This window comes from Ursus arctos, chromosome X, assembly GCF_023065955.2.
Source record: "Ursus arctos isolate Adak ecotype North America chromosome X, UrsArc2.0, whole genome shotgun sequence".
Lineage (NCBI taxonomy): Eukaryota > Metazoa > Chordata > Mammalia > Carnivora > Ursidae > Ursus > Ursus arctos.
Genome location: NC_079873.1, coordinates 94221090 through 94236428, shown reverse-complemented (window position 1 = coordinate 94236428; position 15339 = coordinate 94221090). Strand labels below are relative to the sequence as shown.

Genomic DNA, 15339 nt, shown 5'->3' with positions numbered 1-15339 from the left:
AAATAACTACCTAAAATAATCCACATGCCAATGAGACACATGGCCGGGGGTGGGCATGGGGCAGAATTTGCTCCCCTGCGCCGCCAAACCTAGAACGGCAAAGAGAAAGTTCTTTTCCCTCCACTACAGTACTCTGAGTCAAGACGACGTCCTTTTCCCCGTGGGCCACTGTGGCAGGTAAAGGAGCCTCCAAGGCAGAGATGGCGGGCTGAGGCCAGGATCCTGAGCACACTTGGAACGCTCACGTCAGTGGACAGCGAGCCTGCCCCTGCCGCTGGCACACTTGGGTCCACCGTTGAAGACAACATCATTCTCGCCTCGCCCCAGAGGGATACCGAGACACCCCCCGCCCCCCGCCTCGGGCCGAGCTGGCTAGTGTTACTTGAAGTGACTAAAGGCAGAGAAGTTGACATTCCTGTCCCTCCCAGGAAGGAGGCGGCCATCCTCCGGAACAGGCGCCTCAAACCACCAGGCACGATGGGCTGCCCCACTGCCGCTTCTCTCCTGGCAGACACCTGGTGAGGACACTGCCCGGAAAGAAGGGAGAAGCTTCCAGTTCCGGGGGAGACAGATCAGAGAGGGTCCGCTGAGGAGGACTGCTGTGCTCCGGGGGAAGGCAGCGCGATCACCCTGACCGTGAGGAGGAAGACGTGCCCTCTGCTTTGCTGGTAAGCACCCGCACAGTAGTAAAGACGGGAAAGGTAAGACGGTAGTGCCAGCGCGGGCCTGGCTGTTCCCCCCAATGCGCACGTGTACACACACACACAGACCCAGGCCCAGGCTTTCCTCGAGGACCTGATCCAGGAGCCAAGTGGAAAGGGGCTGCGGGGCTCCACGGGGGAATGTGCTGGGGAGGCAGCTCCACTCACGGGGGCTGGACTCCAACACCAGGCCGCCATAGTAGGAGAGACAAAAAGCGGCCTCACGATTAGTGTGGGAGGGGGGACTTGTCCCCACAGGAGGCTTTACCCTGCTTCACGTGGCCCTTGGTGACCGGGACGTTCCGGTGCGGAGGGCTGCCCCACCAAAGGCAGGCCTCACGCCGACCCAGGCCGGCCCAATGCAGAGTGTCCGCCGAGGCCTCTCCCTTTCGGTCGCCTCACTTCCCCTCTCCCATCTTAGTATTTGGTCCTTCTGCTGCAGGAGCACGTGGGCGCAAAAAGCCAGTGTCTTGGAGCTCATTCTGGGGGGGACCCAGGTTTCCTGGAGGTCACATCTGCATCAGCATAGCCAAAGCACAAAGCGGCCGACTGAGGTAGAGGCTGACGCTAGTTCCCTGTTTCCAGCCCTGGTTTCGTAAAACAGCTCTTCCCGTGTGTGCAAATAGACGGAGGGCTCCGTTCGTATTTTCTTTGGTGAAATACTGTATGAGCTCATACACATGGGGAACCTTCAAAGAAAAAAACAAAGCTCCTAGAGAAAATGATGAGATTTATGGTTACCAGAGGGGGTGGGGATGGGGAATTGGATGAAGGTGGTCAGAAGGTACAAATTTGCCCTTAAAAAAAATAAGTACTAGGGCACTGGGGTGGCTTCAGCTCAGGTGATGATCCCAGGGTCCTGGGTTCAAGCCCCACATCGGGCTCCCGGCTCAGTGGGGAGTCTGCTTCTCCCTCTCCCTCTGCCGCTCCCCCTGCTTGGGCTCACTCTCTCTCAAATAAATAAATAAAATATATTTTTTTAAAAAGTACTGGGGCACCTGGGTGGCTCAGTCATTAAGCGTCGGCCTTCAGCTCAGGTCATAATCCCAGTGTCCTGGGATTGAGCCCCACATCAGGCTCCCTGCTCAGCAGGGAGCCTCCTTCTCCCTCTCCAACTCCCCCCTGCTTGTGTTCCCTCTCTTGCTGTCTCTCTCTGTCAAATAAGTAAAAATAAAATCTCTAAAAAAAATAAGTACTGAGGTTATAATACACAACCTGCCTATAGGCCCCACTGCTGTAGGGTATTTATGGAAGCTGTAAGAGGGTCAATCCTAAGAGTTGTCACCACAAAGAAAAGAACATTTTCCTTTTTCTGTGTTTGTTTGTATCTCTAGGACACGATGATGGTAACTGAACTTACCGTGGTAATCATTTCACAGTAGGTGTGAGTCAGATGGTCATGCCGTACACCTCAAATGTATACAGGACTCTGCGTAACTCATGTCTTCATAAAACTGGGAAACATTTCTTTGAACATTCCAAGTGCTGTAGAGTTTGGAAATGGATGAGAACATTTTGTGTTTTTCCCCATTTGTGTCTTGTGGCTCCTTTTCCCTTCAGACCCCGACTGAGAGAGCACAGTGCAAGCCCGAGGAGGCCAACATCAACTCACCCAAACTTCAGGCTACCTGTTCCTCCGAGCTTGCTTTGCCTGCTCCACAAAGCAGAGAGGCGTGGGCCTGCCCAGCCCTGGCCACACCTGACTGAGCCCAGCCCCTGGTCTGGGGGCCTGCTTTCTTGGCTGCCTGTCTGGCCTCCCCAGCTCCACTCCTGCAGCCCCTTTCCGTCCCATAAATTACACTCTCCATGACTCAAAGCTAATAAACCCACCCGAGTTTTCTTTTTCTCTCTTTCTCATTCTCTTTTTAAAAGATTTATTTATTTATTGAGAAACAGGGAGACAGAGCATGCACATTTGCACGGGGATTGAGCAGAGGGAGAGAGAGCAAATATGGAGCAGGCTCCCCGCTGATTGAGGAGCCCCATGCGGGGCTCCATCCCAGGACCCTGAGGTCATGACCTGAGCCAAAATCAAGAGTTGGTCACTTAACTGACTGAGCCACCGAGGGGCCCCTTTCTTTTTTCTTTTTCTTTCTTTTTTTTTCTTTTTAAAGATTTTATTTATTTGACAGAGAGAGACATAGCGAGAGAGGGAACACAAGCAGGGGGAGTGGGAGAGGGAGAAGCAGGCTCCCCACTGAGCAGGGAGCCCGATGTGGGGCTCCATCCCAGGACCCTGGGATCATGACCTGAGCCGCTTAAGGGCTGAGCCACCCAGGTGGCCCCAGGCGGCCCTTTTCTTATCTTTTTTTTGTTGTTGTTGTTATTTTCAAATTATCCTTTGCTACAATTTAGGCTTTTCTATGATTTTAGACAATCACCCCTTGATCTTGTTGAGCCACAAATTAGCTGGCACTGACTGAGCCAATGGAAAGTCTTTCGAATTACCACGTGAAAGAATCCAGCCTGAGGTTAGTCATCCCCCCCACTAGTGACAATTTCCGTACAATGTCTTCATAATAGGACCACAATAAGGAAGATCAAAATCTGAGGTGTTAGAAATGTCTCAATAGAAAACATTGACTAATGCATTTGGTAGTTAAAGAATTTTGAATGTGTGTGATATCCCCGAGGCATAATTAATTCTCACCTAACATTTCCACCTTTGTGAGGTGGGTGGAACTTTGTTGGAAATTGTTTTTGTAGTCTGTTTCCTGTAGTCTTCAAGGTACTTTTCGCTGTCTTAAGAATTAAATTGACGTGAGACAGATTAACAGGAGAATCGAAATTCCATATAGAGGGAGAACCCACATAAGCATGAGAGATTCCCAAGACAGTCAGGCAAAATGAGGTATAAATGTCTTTCTGGACTAAGGAGGAGGAGTTAGGAGTCCAGGGGCTTCAACGGGAAGGAGGACAATTCACAGGAAGAATAGAAGAGTAGGGGCGCCTGGGTGGCTCAGTCGTTAAGCGTCTGCCTTCGGCTCAGGGCGTGATCCCAGCGTTCTGGGATCGAGCCCCACATCAGGCTCCACCGCTGGGAGCCTGCTTCTTCCTCTCCCACTCCTCCTGCTTGTGTTCCCTCTCTTGCTGGCTGTCTCTCTCTGTCAAATGAATAAATAAAATCTTTAAAAATAAGAGTAAATGTTTGGTAAACAAATCTTTATGGATCATAGAGAAACAACAGGACAAAGAGAATTGTAACAGACTTTGCTAACTTCCTCCCTGTTGCCCCTAGTTCAGATTATAATGTAGTTGTCTATGGTGATCGCTCCCTTCCTGGATCTGGTCCTCTATCTAAATTCTTTTAGGCAGTTAGTGGGAAGGTCTTTTTTCCCCAGCCCTAAATTCCATATATTCTGTTCTGTGTTTTTTTCCTAAAGTTTTTAAATTTTACATTTAAGTCCATGATGCATTTTGAGTTGATTGTTGCATAATATATGAGGTCTAGTTCAAGGTCAGTTTTTTTGCCTATGGATGTCCAGTTGCTGCAGCATCATTTGTTTAAAAGTCTATCTTTCTGGGACACCTGGGTGGCTCAGTCGGTTAAGCAGCTGCCTTCAGCTCGGGGTCCTGGAATGGAGTCCCGTGTCAGGCTCCTTGCTCATCCGGGAGCCTGCTTCTCCCCCTGCTTGTGCTGGCTTTCTCTCTCTTTGACAATTAAATGGATAAAATCTTAAAAAAAAAAAAAAAAAAAAAGGTCTGTCTATCCTCTATTGAATTGCTTTTGCAGCTATGACAAAAATCATTTGAGCATATTTGTGTGGGACTGTGTTTGGGCTCTCAGTTCTGTTCTATTGATCTCTGTTTCTTTCCTCCTGCCAATGCCACACTTTCTAAATTTCATTCAGTTTATTCATAATAAAACTTAACATCTGGTAGAATAATTCCACCCCTTTTCATTTTTTTCCCCAAATTCTTTTAGCTCTGGGGTGCCTGGCTTGCTTAGTTGGTAGAACTGCGACTCTTGAAATCAGGGTCATGAGTTCAAGCCACACATTGGGTGTGGAGCCTACTTAAGAAAAAAAGTTCTTTTAGCTCTTCTAGGTCAATTGCTTTTCCATATAAATTTTAGAATGTGCTAGCCTGTGTCTGCAACAAACATTGCTGGGATTTTTATAGGACTTCCACTAAATATACAGATCAATTTAGGGGAATTTGGGGGTTACTGTTTTACTTTCATGAGTCATTCATTCATTCATTCCCTGACCATTGTGGAAACTATGTGTTTGATAGTCTGGATTTTCTGTTATTTTCCCCTAAACATGTTATGGGTTGTCTTAGCAAGCAGTTACATTATGGACAGATTTTATCCTTTCTAGCACATGTCTGTTTCAGTTTTCCTTTTGTTTCTAGGGAGACTCTCTTGGTCCATGTATGTACTCTTTCATCCTAAAATGCGACCTTTCTGTGGTTTCACATCTTTTCACCTTCCAGTTGTTGCTCTGCCCCTGCACTCTTTGGATTTTAACCCCACATATGTACAATTTTAGAGTCTTTCAAGAATTTGAGAGAAGTTTATATGCACATTTGAGAACTCCCCGTGGAACCTCCCTTTCCTAGTGTATTCTCTACATTCATAGGCAATCTAGCACCGCTGAACGCTGTCCTCTGCCTGCAAAGGCCATAGAGACTGCAGCTTCCGCTCACTTTCTGGGGCCACATGCCATGCAGCCTGGGGGTTATTTCAAGGCAACGAACCTGCTAGATGTGGGAGTAACCTATAATGTTTCCCTTCTTCCAATGGCCTGATCCCCTTCAATTTCTACCCTTTAGGTCACTCTCCAATGCCTGCAAACAGTTTTTCATTTTTTGCCAGAATTTATCATTTTTTGGCACACAGGTTAGTTGGATATAACCTAGTCCACCATTATCCCCTTCGTTCTTTTATTCCTTGTTAATTTTAAATCACCAGATTTTTTAAGAAGTTGTCCTGTGGGAGGTATATTTTTATACATTTACCTAAAAAATTTTTTTCTAATCACAGTTGTTCTGCTGAAAAATATTTTAAATCTCCAGTGGATAATCCTCCTTTCCGTCCCAAATTAAATTGATCAGACCACTTCAGAGGAAGAAAGGATCAAATGCTTTTTTTTTTTTTAAGATTTTATTTATTTTGGGGCGCCTGGGTGGCACAGCGGTTAAGCGCCTGCCTTCGGCTCAGGGCGTGATCTCGGCGTTATGGGATCGAGCCCCACATCAGGCTCTTCAGCTATGAGCCTGCTTCTTCCTCTCCCACTCCCCCTGCTTGTGTTCCCTCTCTCGCTGGCTGTCTCTATCTCTGTCAAATAAATAAATAAAATCTTTAAAAAAAAAAAAAAGATTTTATTTATTTATTTGACAAAGGGAGAGCACAAGTAGGCAGAACAGTAGGCAGAGGGAGAGGGAAAACCAGGCTCCCCGCTGAGCAGGGAGCCCCACATGAGGCTTGATCCCAGGACCCTGTGATCACAACCTGAATCAAAGGCAGACACTTAACCAACTGAGCCACCCAGGCGTCCTAAGGATCAAATGCTTTATACTTTGATTGCTTAGACTTGAGAAATGTGAGCTTTCCCTCTGATGGTCAGACTCTTTTGGCGGCTTGTAATGGATGTAAGCACAATAGCAGTATTTTTTACCTTTCTATTTCTAATAATTATTGCAGAATATCTAGATGGACAGGCTGGCAGAGAATCAGAAACACTGCATTATTACTCCAGTTCTTTTTCCTCCCTAAGATGCATTTTATTATTTTTAACATTAATTTATTATTTTTAAAGATTTTATTTATTTATTTGAAAGAGGGAGAAAGCACAGAGGGAGAGGGAGAAGCAGACTCCCCATGGAGAAGGGAGCCCGATGATGCAGGGCTCAATCCCAGGACCCTGAGATCATGACCTGAGCCGAAGGCAGACGCTCAACCAACTGAGCCACCCAGGTGCCCCTTAATTTGTTTTTTTTAAGTAGGCTCCATGCCCAGCATGGAGCCCAAGGTGGGGCTTGAATTCATGACCCTGAGATCCAGACCTGAGCTGAGATGAGGAGTCAAACACTTAACCAACTGAGCCACCCAGGTGCCCCCTAAGAGGCATTTTAAAATAAAGCAAAGAAATGAAGAAAAATCCCTCATTGCTCTAGTTCTTATCTAAACTGTCCTAAATCTGCACTTGTAGAGTCTTTCAACCCTCTGTCTTGTTTTTATGGTGTTTCTTTCTTGTATCATTGGACTTTATGTGCTGTTGAGGCAGACGTTTCTAAGCAGAGGTATAAGATGATTAGTTCCTTCCGCAGCACAGTATGTCACAGAAGTGACGATATTTTAGAAGAGTTTCAGGAATAACTAGTAATTTTTCAAAGTTCTAAGTCAGGCATTGAAAGGAACATATTCTTTTTTTTTCCTCCAAACTTCCCAGTGTCCTTATTTCTCGGAGCTAATTGCTCTGTGCAAGCACTTAGGAAATCTACACAAAGAATACACATGTCTATGGCAGTCCTGTCGGCCTGGATGCAATTTCTTAAGGGACCTCTGCATACCTGAGCATTGTCTCCCCCTTTGAGCTCAAAGTCGGTGCTCAGGGAAACATGCAGAGAAGGACAGCCCCAGCCCCTCCCAAAAGGGGACATGTGGTGGAGGAGTGGCAGGCCCTGAAGAAGTCTGAAAGCAGACGCGCACGGCAGAGCTGTGCAGGATATGGTATGATTGTTGTTGTTGTTTTAAGATTTAATTTATGTATTTGACACAGAGAGAGACAGCCAGAGAGAGAGGGAACACAAGCAGGGGGAGTGGGAGAGGAAGAAGCAGGCTTCCAGCGGAGGAGCCTGATGTGGGGCTCGATCCCAGGGACCTGGGATCACACCCTGAGCCGAAGGCAGACGCTTAACGACTGAGCCACCCAGGCGCCCCAAGATACGGTATGATTGTTGAATCTGATCCAAGTCGTCTTGGATTTGGATCTAAATCAGAAGAAGTGCTTTCACAGAAGAGCGTACCCGAGTGCTAGCAGTTTCTGGGTCAAGCCCGGCAGCGAACACAGGTGCTTCTTGAGCTGTAGGCAGGTCTGCCGCAGGGCCGGTCCGAAAGACTACTTCGGATGCCAGATCGTGGATGACCAAGTTCACTGCCACAACTGCTCCAAGCCAAAGTGCCCTTTGGCGGCCACCTGGAATCAGGTAACCGCTTACCCGTCTCGAAGCTCACTTCCCAATTCCATTTCCCCACAGGAACCTGCTTCTTGAGAACTTCATTTAAGGAGCTCACCAGGAGGGACGCCCGGGTGGCTCAGTCGGTGAAGCATCTGCCTTTGGCTCAGGTCATGATCCCAGGGTCCCGCCATCGAGTCCCGCGTTGGGCTCCCTGCTCAGCAGAGAGCCTGCTTCTCCCTCTGCCTGTCGCTCCCCCTGCTTGCATGCTCTTTGACAAATAAATACATAAAATCTTTAAAAAGGGGGGGAGCTCACCAGGACATTCCCAGGTCTGGAGCCAGGCCTTGATCTATTCTCTTTCCGACAAGAATGTTGCTTGTGTCTCACTTTAGGGTTAAGCAGATTGAAACCCCCTCTTGCTGACCCTGAAATCAGCAGTCCTCAGCAGGGCAAGTGTTATTTTGTAATGCTGGCCATTTACCTTGTAAACCTGCTGAAGTCCCATCATCCTGGGGAATATTCCAGGCTTTCTTTTTGCGAGCTTGGTGTCTGCAGCCCACATCCTGTAGATGGGTTAATTTGGTTATTTATAGCATGTAAGCAAGGGACAGCCACACTTGGTTGGCTCTTGAAGTGAGAAGGTTTTACATAGTGAAGCACCTAAATTGGCCCAGAATCCAAAGGATTTCCTTGTGTGATAGCATCAGGGGCAGAACTGGAAGGGACGGCATCCAACCTGGTTGTGTGTTCTGCTTCCTTCCAGGTGGAAGAACTAGTGCAAGAGGAATCATTTGCATATTATGACCACGTTCTCCTCCAGTCCTCCTTGGACCCGATGGGAGTGTAGCGACTTGCTCCCGTCCAGGCGGCCAGCATGATGGAAGAGCCAAGCTCACCCTGGGAAAGGGTGTCCGCCACGGTTATGCCTTCTGTATTCTGTGCCGACCCACCTCCCTTCCAGTCCCTCCAGACAAGATGACCGTAGTATGCCAGGATGTGTGAACTTGACAAACCAGAAAAAGAAAGTCTCTTCATTTTAGTGCTTATTTCAACAGATGTTTAGGCTCTGGGCACCGTTCTAGGTTCTGGGAATAAACTGTCAAACAAAAGACACAAAAACCTCCGCCTGCATGGAACGTGCCTCTACTGGTGGGGATGCAGGTGGTAAGCCAAGTAAATAAGGGTACGATGAGGTGCTAAGAGCTAGAGGGAAACAAATGGAGCAGGGACATGGTGTAAAATGTTTCCAGGAGAAGGGTAAGAGATGAAATTTTAGTGAGGGTGGGCAATTAAGAGCCCCTGGTGAATTTGTTTTGAGTGTAGGCCAGAAGAAAGTGAGAGAACAAGCCTTTACAGATATCTGGGCCGGGGGTGGGGGTGGCGTAGGGCTTTCCAGGCAGAGGGAAGAGCTAGGTAATTTCTACCCCTGAGCATAGCATGGAGATCATGGGTAACAAACGAAGAACCCTATAAGCCACCTCGATGTTGCTTCCATGGCACAAATCTTTGCTCAGTCAATGAGCCCTTTAGCACAGTCCCCAGATCTAGGCTCAGAAGCCTCCCCAACACAGCATGTATGAATTCGCCACTGCTGCCGTAGCAAATGACCACAAACTTTGTCACTTAACACAAATTTCTCATCTCCCGGTTCTGTAGGCCAGCAGTCTAGGTAATAAGTAGCTTTGCTGGATCCTGTTTACAGTGTGACAGAGGTAAAGTCCTGGTGTGAGCAGGGCTGTCTTTCTTTCTGGAGACTTGGGGGATGAATTCACTGCTAAGGTCATGCAGGTTTTTAGCTAAATTCGTTTCTTGTAGTTTGGGGATTGAGGACCTCCTTTCCTGTTGTCTGTCAGCTGGAGGCAGTTTTTGCTTTTAGAAACCTTCTTCTCATGCTTTTTTTTGTTTTTTAAGATTTTTATTTATTTATTTGACAGAGATAGAGATAGCCAGCGAGAGAGGGAACACAAGCAGGGGGAGTGGGAGAGGAAGAAGCAGGCTCATAGTGGAGGAGCCTGATGTGGGGCTCGATCCCAGAACGCCGGGATCACGCCCAGAGCCGAAGGCAGACGCTTAACCGCTGTGCCACCCAGGCGCCCCTCTTCTCATGCTTTTTGTGCGGCCTTCCTTCCACAACAGCTGGTGGCGTCCCTCTCACAATCTGAATCTCCCCCACTGTTCCTTTTGCCACAAGTCTGTTGCCTGTAGTCAGGTGAAGTTCTCTGCTTTCTATTATAATTCTTTTTTTTTTTTTAAAGATTTTTATTTATTTGAGAGAGAGAGAGTGAAAGAGAAACAGAGAGCATAAGAAGGGGGAGGGTCAGAGGGAGAAGCAGACTCCTCTCTGAGCGGGGAGCCCGATGCAGGACTCAATCCTGAGACTCTGGGATCATGACCTGAGCTGAAGGCAGTCACTTAACCGACTGAGCCACCCAGGCACCCCAAACTCTCTGCTTTTAAGATCCTTGTGTGATTAGATTGGCCCCACCCAGCTAACCCAGGATAATCTCCCTATGTTAAGGTCCATAACCTTAATTATATCTGCCAAGTCCTTTTTTTTTTTTTTTTAAGATTTTATCTATTTATTTGAGAGAGAGCACGAGCTGGAGTGGAGGGGCAAGGGGCAGTGGGAGAGGGACAGGCAATCTCAAGCAGACTCCCTGCTGAGCACAGAGGCCAATACAGGGCTCCATCCCAGGACCCCAAGATCACGACCTGAGCTGAAGTCAGACCCTTAACCAACTGAGCCACCCAGACGCCCCTGCCAAGTCCTTTTTTGGTATATAACGTAACATATTCACAGGATACAGGGATTTGGGCATGGACATCTCTGGTCAACTATTCCATCTACCCCAAGACACTCCAGAGAGTGGCACTAGCAGGCATAGGAAGAGGGGATGAAACTTGTTTGCCTTCCCTGATCCAGATAATGACAGGGAATTCAGGCCTTTCACATCCATACAGCTAGACTTTGGCTCAGCCCATTGCACCTTGTGTGTTAGCTTTCTTTCCTCTTTTTTAAAGATCTTATTTATTTATTTATTTATTTGTTTGTTTGACAGAGAGAGAGAGACAGGCAGCGAGAGAGGGAACACAAGCAGGGCAAGTGGGAGAGGAGGAAGCAGGCTTCCAACGGAGCAGGGAGCCCGATGCGGGGCTGGATCCCAAGACCCTGGGATCACGCCCTGAGCTGAAGGCAGATGCTTAACGACTGAGCCATGCAGGCGCCCGTGTGTGTTAGTTTTCTATTGCCATGTTAACAAGTTTCTATTTCCATGTTAACAAATTACCAGAAACGTAGCTGCTTAAACCAACAGAAATTTATTATATCATAGTTTCTTTGTGTCAGGAGTATGGGCATAGCTTTGCTAGGTCCCCTATTCAGGGTCTCACAGCCTGTCATCAAGGTGTCAGTCAGGCCATGTTTTTATCTGGAGTCTTGACTAAGGAAGCATCTACTCCCAAACTCATTTGAGTTGTTGGCAGAATTCATTTCCTTGTGGTTTTAGGACTAACGTCCCTATTTGTTAGCTGCCTATCTGCCAAAGGCCACTCTCAGCTTCTAGAAGCTGCCTGAAATTCCTTGCTGTGGGGCCCTCACCATAGGCAATCTCACATCATTGTAGCTTACTTTCTCAGAGCCAGCGAGGGAAGTTTCTCTCTCCAGTCCGCTAACATATGTAGTCTTTTTTTTTTTTTTAAGATTTTATTTATTTATTTGACAGAGATAGAGACAGCCAGCGAGAGAGGGAACACAGGCAGGGGGAGTGGGAGAGGAAGAAGCAGGCTCCCAGTGGAGGAGCCTGATGTGGGGCTCGATCCCAGAACTCCGGGATCACGCCCTGAGCCGAAGGCAGACGCTTAATGACTGAGCCACCCAGGCGCCCCGACACTAAATAAAATTTTTGTACCCAAAGTGTGTGAGGACTTCACTTTTCAAAGTGCTTTCATAACTGTTAATTTCACATTGGTTGTTCTGAACATCACACCCATTCAAAGTCAAATGGCTTACAAAACCAAACTGCGTGCACAAGTGTATACACACACACACACACACACACACACACACACACACTCTTCTAATTTTGTTCTCAGACCTGCTTATCCTGGGATACAGCACCCCTGATGTGGGGCTCTGGAAATGTAGACATTTTTCTACTAACCTGAGTAGGTAAATCTTTTGGTGCATAAAAGAAGAATCTTAACATTTTCAATAGAGACAGAACGATGTTTGCTTTAAATTTTATTGCCCCTTGTGTTTGTGACTGAATTGAACCTAGTGATAAGTCCCTAATTACCTAACGGAGGAAATTCTCATTATATTTAATCATTTCATGACATGCTTCAGACCTTGTGATAGAGTGCAGGCCTTGCCGCCAGGTGTTGATTGGGATTTAAAAAAAAATCATTTACCATTTTAAATTGCACATCTCAAATATAAGCAATTTTCAATGTTAGCATGAACATGTAACTACTACATTCCACTTTCAGCATCCATGTTTGCTTTGTACCTATTGCTTATCGGAAGGTTTGCTAATTACTTATGTCAGTCAAGTGCCTGCCTTCCGCTCAGGTCATGATCCGGAGGTCCTGGGATCGAGGCCTGCATGGGGCTCTCTGTTCATGGGGAGTCTGCTTCTCCCTCTCACTCTCCCTCTGTTCTCTCTCTGTGTCTCTCAAATAAATAAATAAATCAGTCTTAAAAAAAAAATAAGAAGGTTTGCTAATTATTTAGCTGAGGAACACTTGCTAATAAGTATTTTGTTTTACTAGCCACAGTAAATATTAAGCATGAAATAAAAGGTATTTATCATGCTTCCTGTCTATCTCAACCCTGCACGGGAAAAGGTAAGATTAGGTAATGGTTGTACTGGATCTCTTTGGAGAAGTGATTTTCTCTTTGGTTTTATAGTCCTGATGTTTTTCATTTCTATCCTTCCCTCCAGAAATTTGATGGGTATAATCATGTGAGATGACAGGTACTAGCTATATGCAATATTTCTGCTGGATTTGCTTGGGTTCTCTGTCAAGAGCAAACCCTTAGAAGCTTTTTAGTGATCCTGCCTCTACCTGTTTTAACCAGTATAGTCTACCGACTTCCCCAGGCACAAGAGTAACTTTGTTGGGGTGTATAATTTGCAGAACATAAATCTGGTGCTTAACTAAGTCCTCAAATTTATTTAGAAATCCCCTTAAATGTATTACAAGTATTAGCGACATTTTATATAATTTTCTTGAAAATGAATTTTATGATGGGACCGTATACCATCTCTGGAAATACTTATTTTTATATCCTTTCTTTTCCTCATTTATTTTTATTGTCAAATCATTTCAAATACTCAGGAAAGGGGCGCCTGGGTGGCTCAGTTGTTAAGCATCTGCTTCGGCTCAGGACGTGATCCCAGAGTCCTGGGATCGAGCCCCGCATCAGGGTCCTCAGCTGGGAGCCTGCTTCTTCCTCTCCCACTCCCCCTGCCTGTGTTCCCTCTCTCGCTGGCTGTCTCTCTCTCTCTCTGTCAAATGAATAAATAAAATCTTTTAAAAAAATAGGAAAAATGAAGGAATACTAGGATTATGACCCTGGCACATCCTTCACCTATATATATTTTTTTAATTAAATGTCGTATTTGTTTTCTGTCTGTCTCCTAAACCTTGTGAAAATAAGTTAATTGTCATGACAATTGTAACTCTAAATATTTCCATCAGACATCTCCTTCAAAAAGGAAATGTTCCTTCATAACCACAATGCTATTGCTACATCTAAAACAATTAATAATGTCATAATAGCATCATACACCTAATCTATATTCAAATTTCCCCAATTGTCCCAAATGTCTTTTATAGCTGTTTTTAGAATAAGTAGGTCATGCATCACATTTATGTTGTATTTAGATATTACATCTCTTCAGGTTTTTTAATCTATGATACATCTATTTCCCACCTTTCTTATGACATTGGCTTTTTAAAAAGTTGTTTTGGGGCACCTGGGTGGCTCAGATGGTTAGGCGTCTGCCTTTGGCTCAGGTCATGATCGCGGGGTCCTGGGATGGAGTCCCGTGTCGGGCTCCTTGCTCAGGGTGGAGTCTGCTTCTCCCTCTGCCCTCTGCTGCTCCCCCTTCTTGCGCTTTCTTGCTCTCCCTGTCAAATGAATAAATAAATCTTAAAAAAAAAAAGTTGTCTTGTAGATTGTCCCACCTCCTGGATTACTCTGTTTTATTATGGTGTCATTAAATTTGTTCCCATATTTCCTGTATTTCCCATCAACTGCTGGGTAGATCTATCAACATAACTGAATCAGTTCAGGTTAAAAATTTTGACAGGAAGGGCTCCTGGGTGGCCCCATTGGTTGAGCCTCTGCCTTAGGCTCAGGTCATGATCCAGGGTCCTGGGATCAAGCCCCACATAGGGCTCCTCGCTCAGCGGGGAGCCTGCTTCTCCCTCTCCCTCTCCCTCTGCTGTTCCCCCTGCATCTGTGCTCTCTCTGTGTGTCAAATAAATAAATAAAATTTTAGAAAAGTTTGTTTTGACAAGACTACTTCATAAATGTTAATGTTGTTTTCCTCCTTTTTAAGCTGGCAGTTTCTTATATTTCTATATTTTTTATTTTTTGAAGATTAGAGACTGTGACAGTCAACAATGCCTAGCTAGAATTTATTAACGATAATATAATTTTTTCCCAGGGTATCCATTTTTTAAAGAAATTAAGCATAGTTGACACACAATGCTATATTAGTTTCAGGTGTACAACATAGTGATTCCACAATTCTATACATTATGCAGTGCTCACCATGATAAGTGCAGTCACCATCTGAGCTGGTATTCTTTTATTTTTTCATTATTATTTTAAGATTTATTTATTTATGGGTCACCTGGGTGGCTCAGGTGGGCAAGCATCTGCCTTCGGCTCTGGTCGTGATCTCTGGGTCCTGGGATTGAGCCCCGCATCGGGCTTCCTGCTCGGCAGGGAGTCTGCTTCTCCCTCTCCCTCTCCCTCTGCCCCTCCCCACCACTCACTCTCTCTCTCTCTCTCAAATAAAGGAGGGGCAGAGGGAGAGGGAGAGAGAATCTCAAGCAGACTCTGCACTGAGCACAGAGCCCGATGTGGGGCTGGATCTCACAACCTTGAGATCACGACCTGAGCCAAATCAAGAGTTGGATGCTCAAATGACAGCAAACCAGGCGCTGCTGAGCTGGTATTCTTTTAAAAAGAAATCTTTCTTTTTTATCCCTGGCCCTCTCACCTCTCTCTCTTCTTCCTTCTGACCCTCAGTCTTGTCTTTCCCTTTCTCTCTAATTATGGACTCGTGTGTTTTATAAGCCAGTGGATTATATTTTCATTATTTTTTATTCTTTAAGACTTTAAATTTTTATTTATTTATTGAGAGAGAGAGATTGCAAGTGAGAGAAGGGGCAGAGGGAGAGGGAAAGAGAATCTCAAGCAAACTGCATGTTCAGCATGGAGTCCAACACCGGGCTCCATCTTACGACCCGGAGATCATGACCTGAGCCAAAATCA

General features: G+C 45.9%; 1 long non-coding RNA gene across 3 annotated transcripts in view; it reads right to left on the bottom strand.

Annotated features, from left to right (window-relative positions):
- The window catches only part of LOC125281835 (uncharacterized), a 358739-nt gene that overhangs the window by 94537 nt on the left and 248863 nt on the right, over positions 1–15339 (bottom strand). The gene's annotated exons all lie outside the window — the stretch shown is intronic.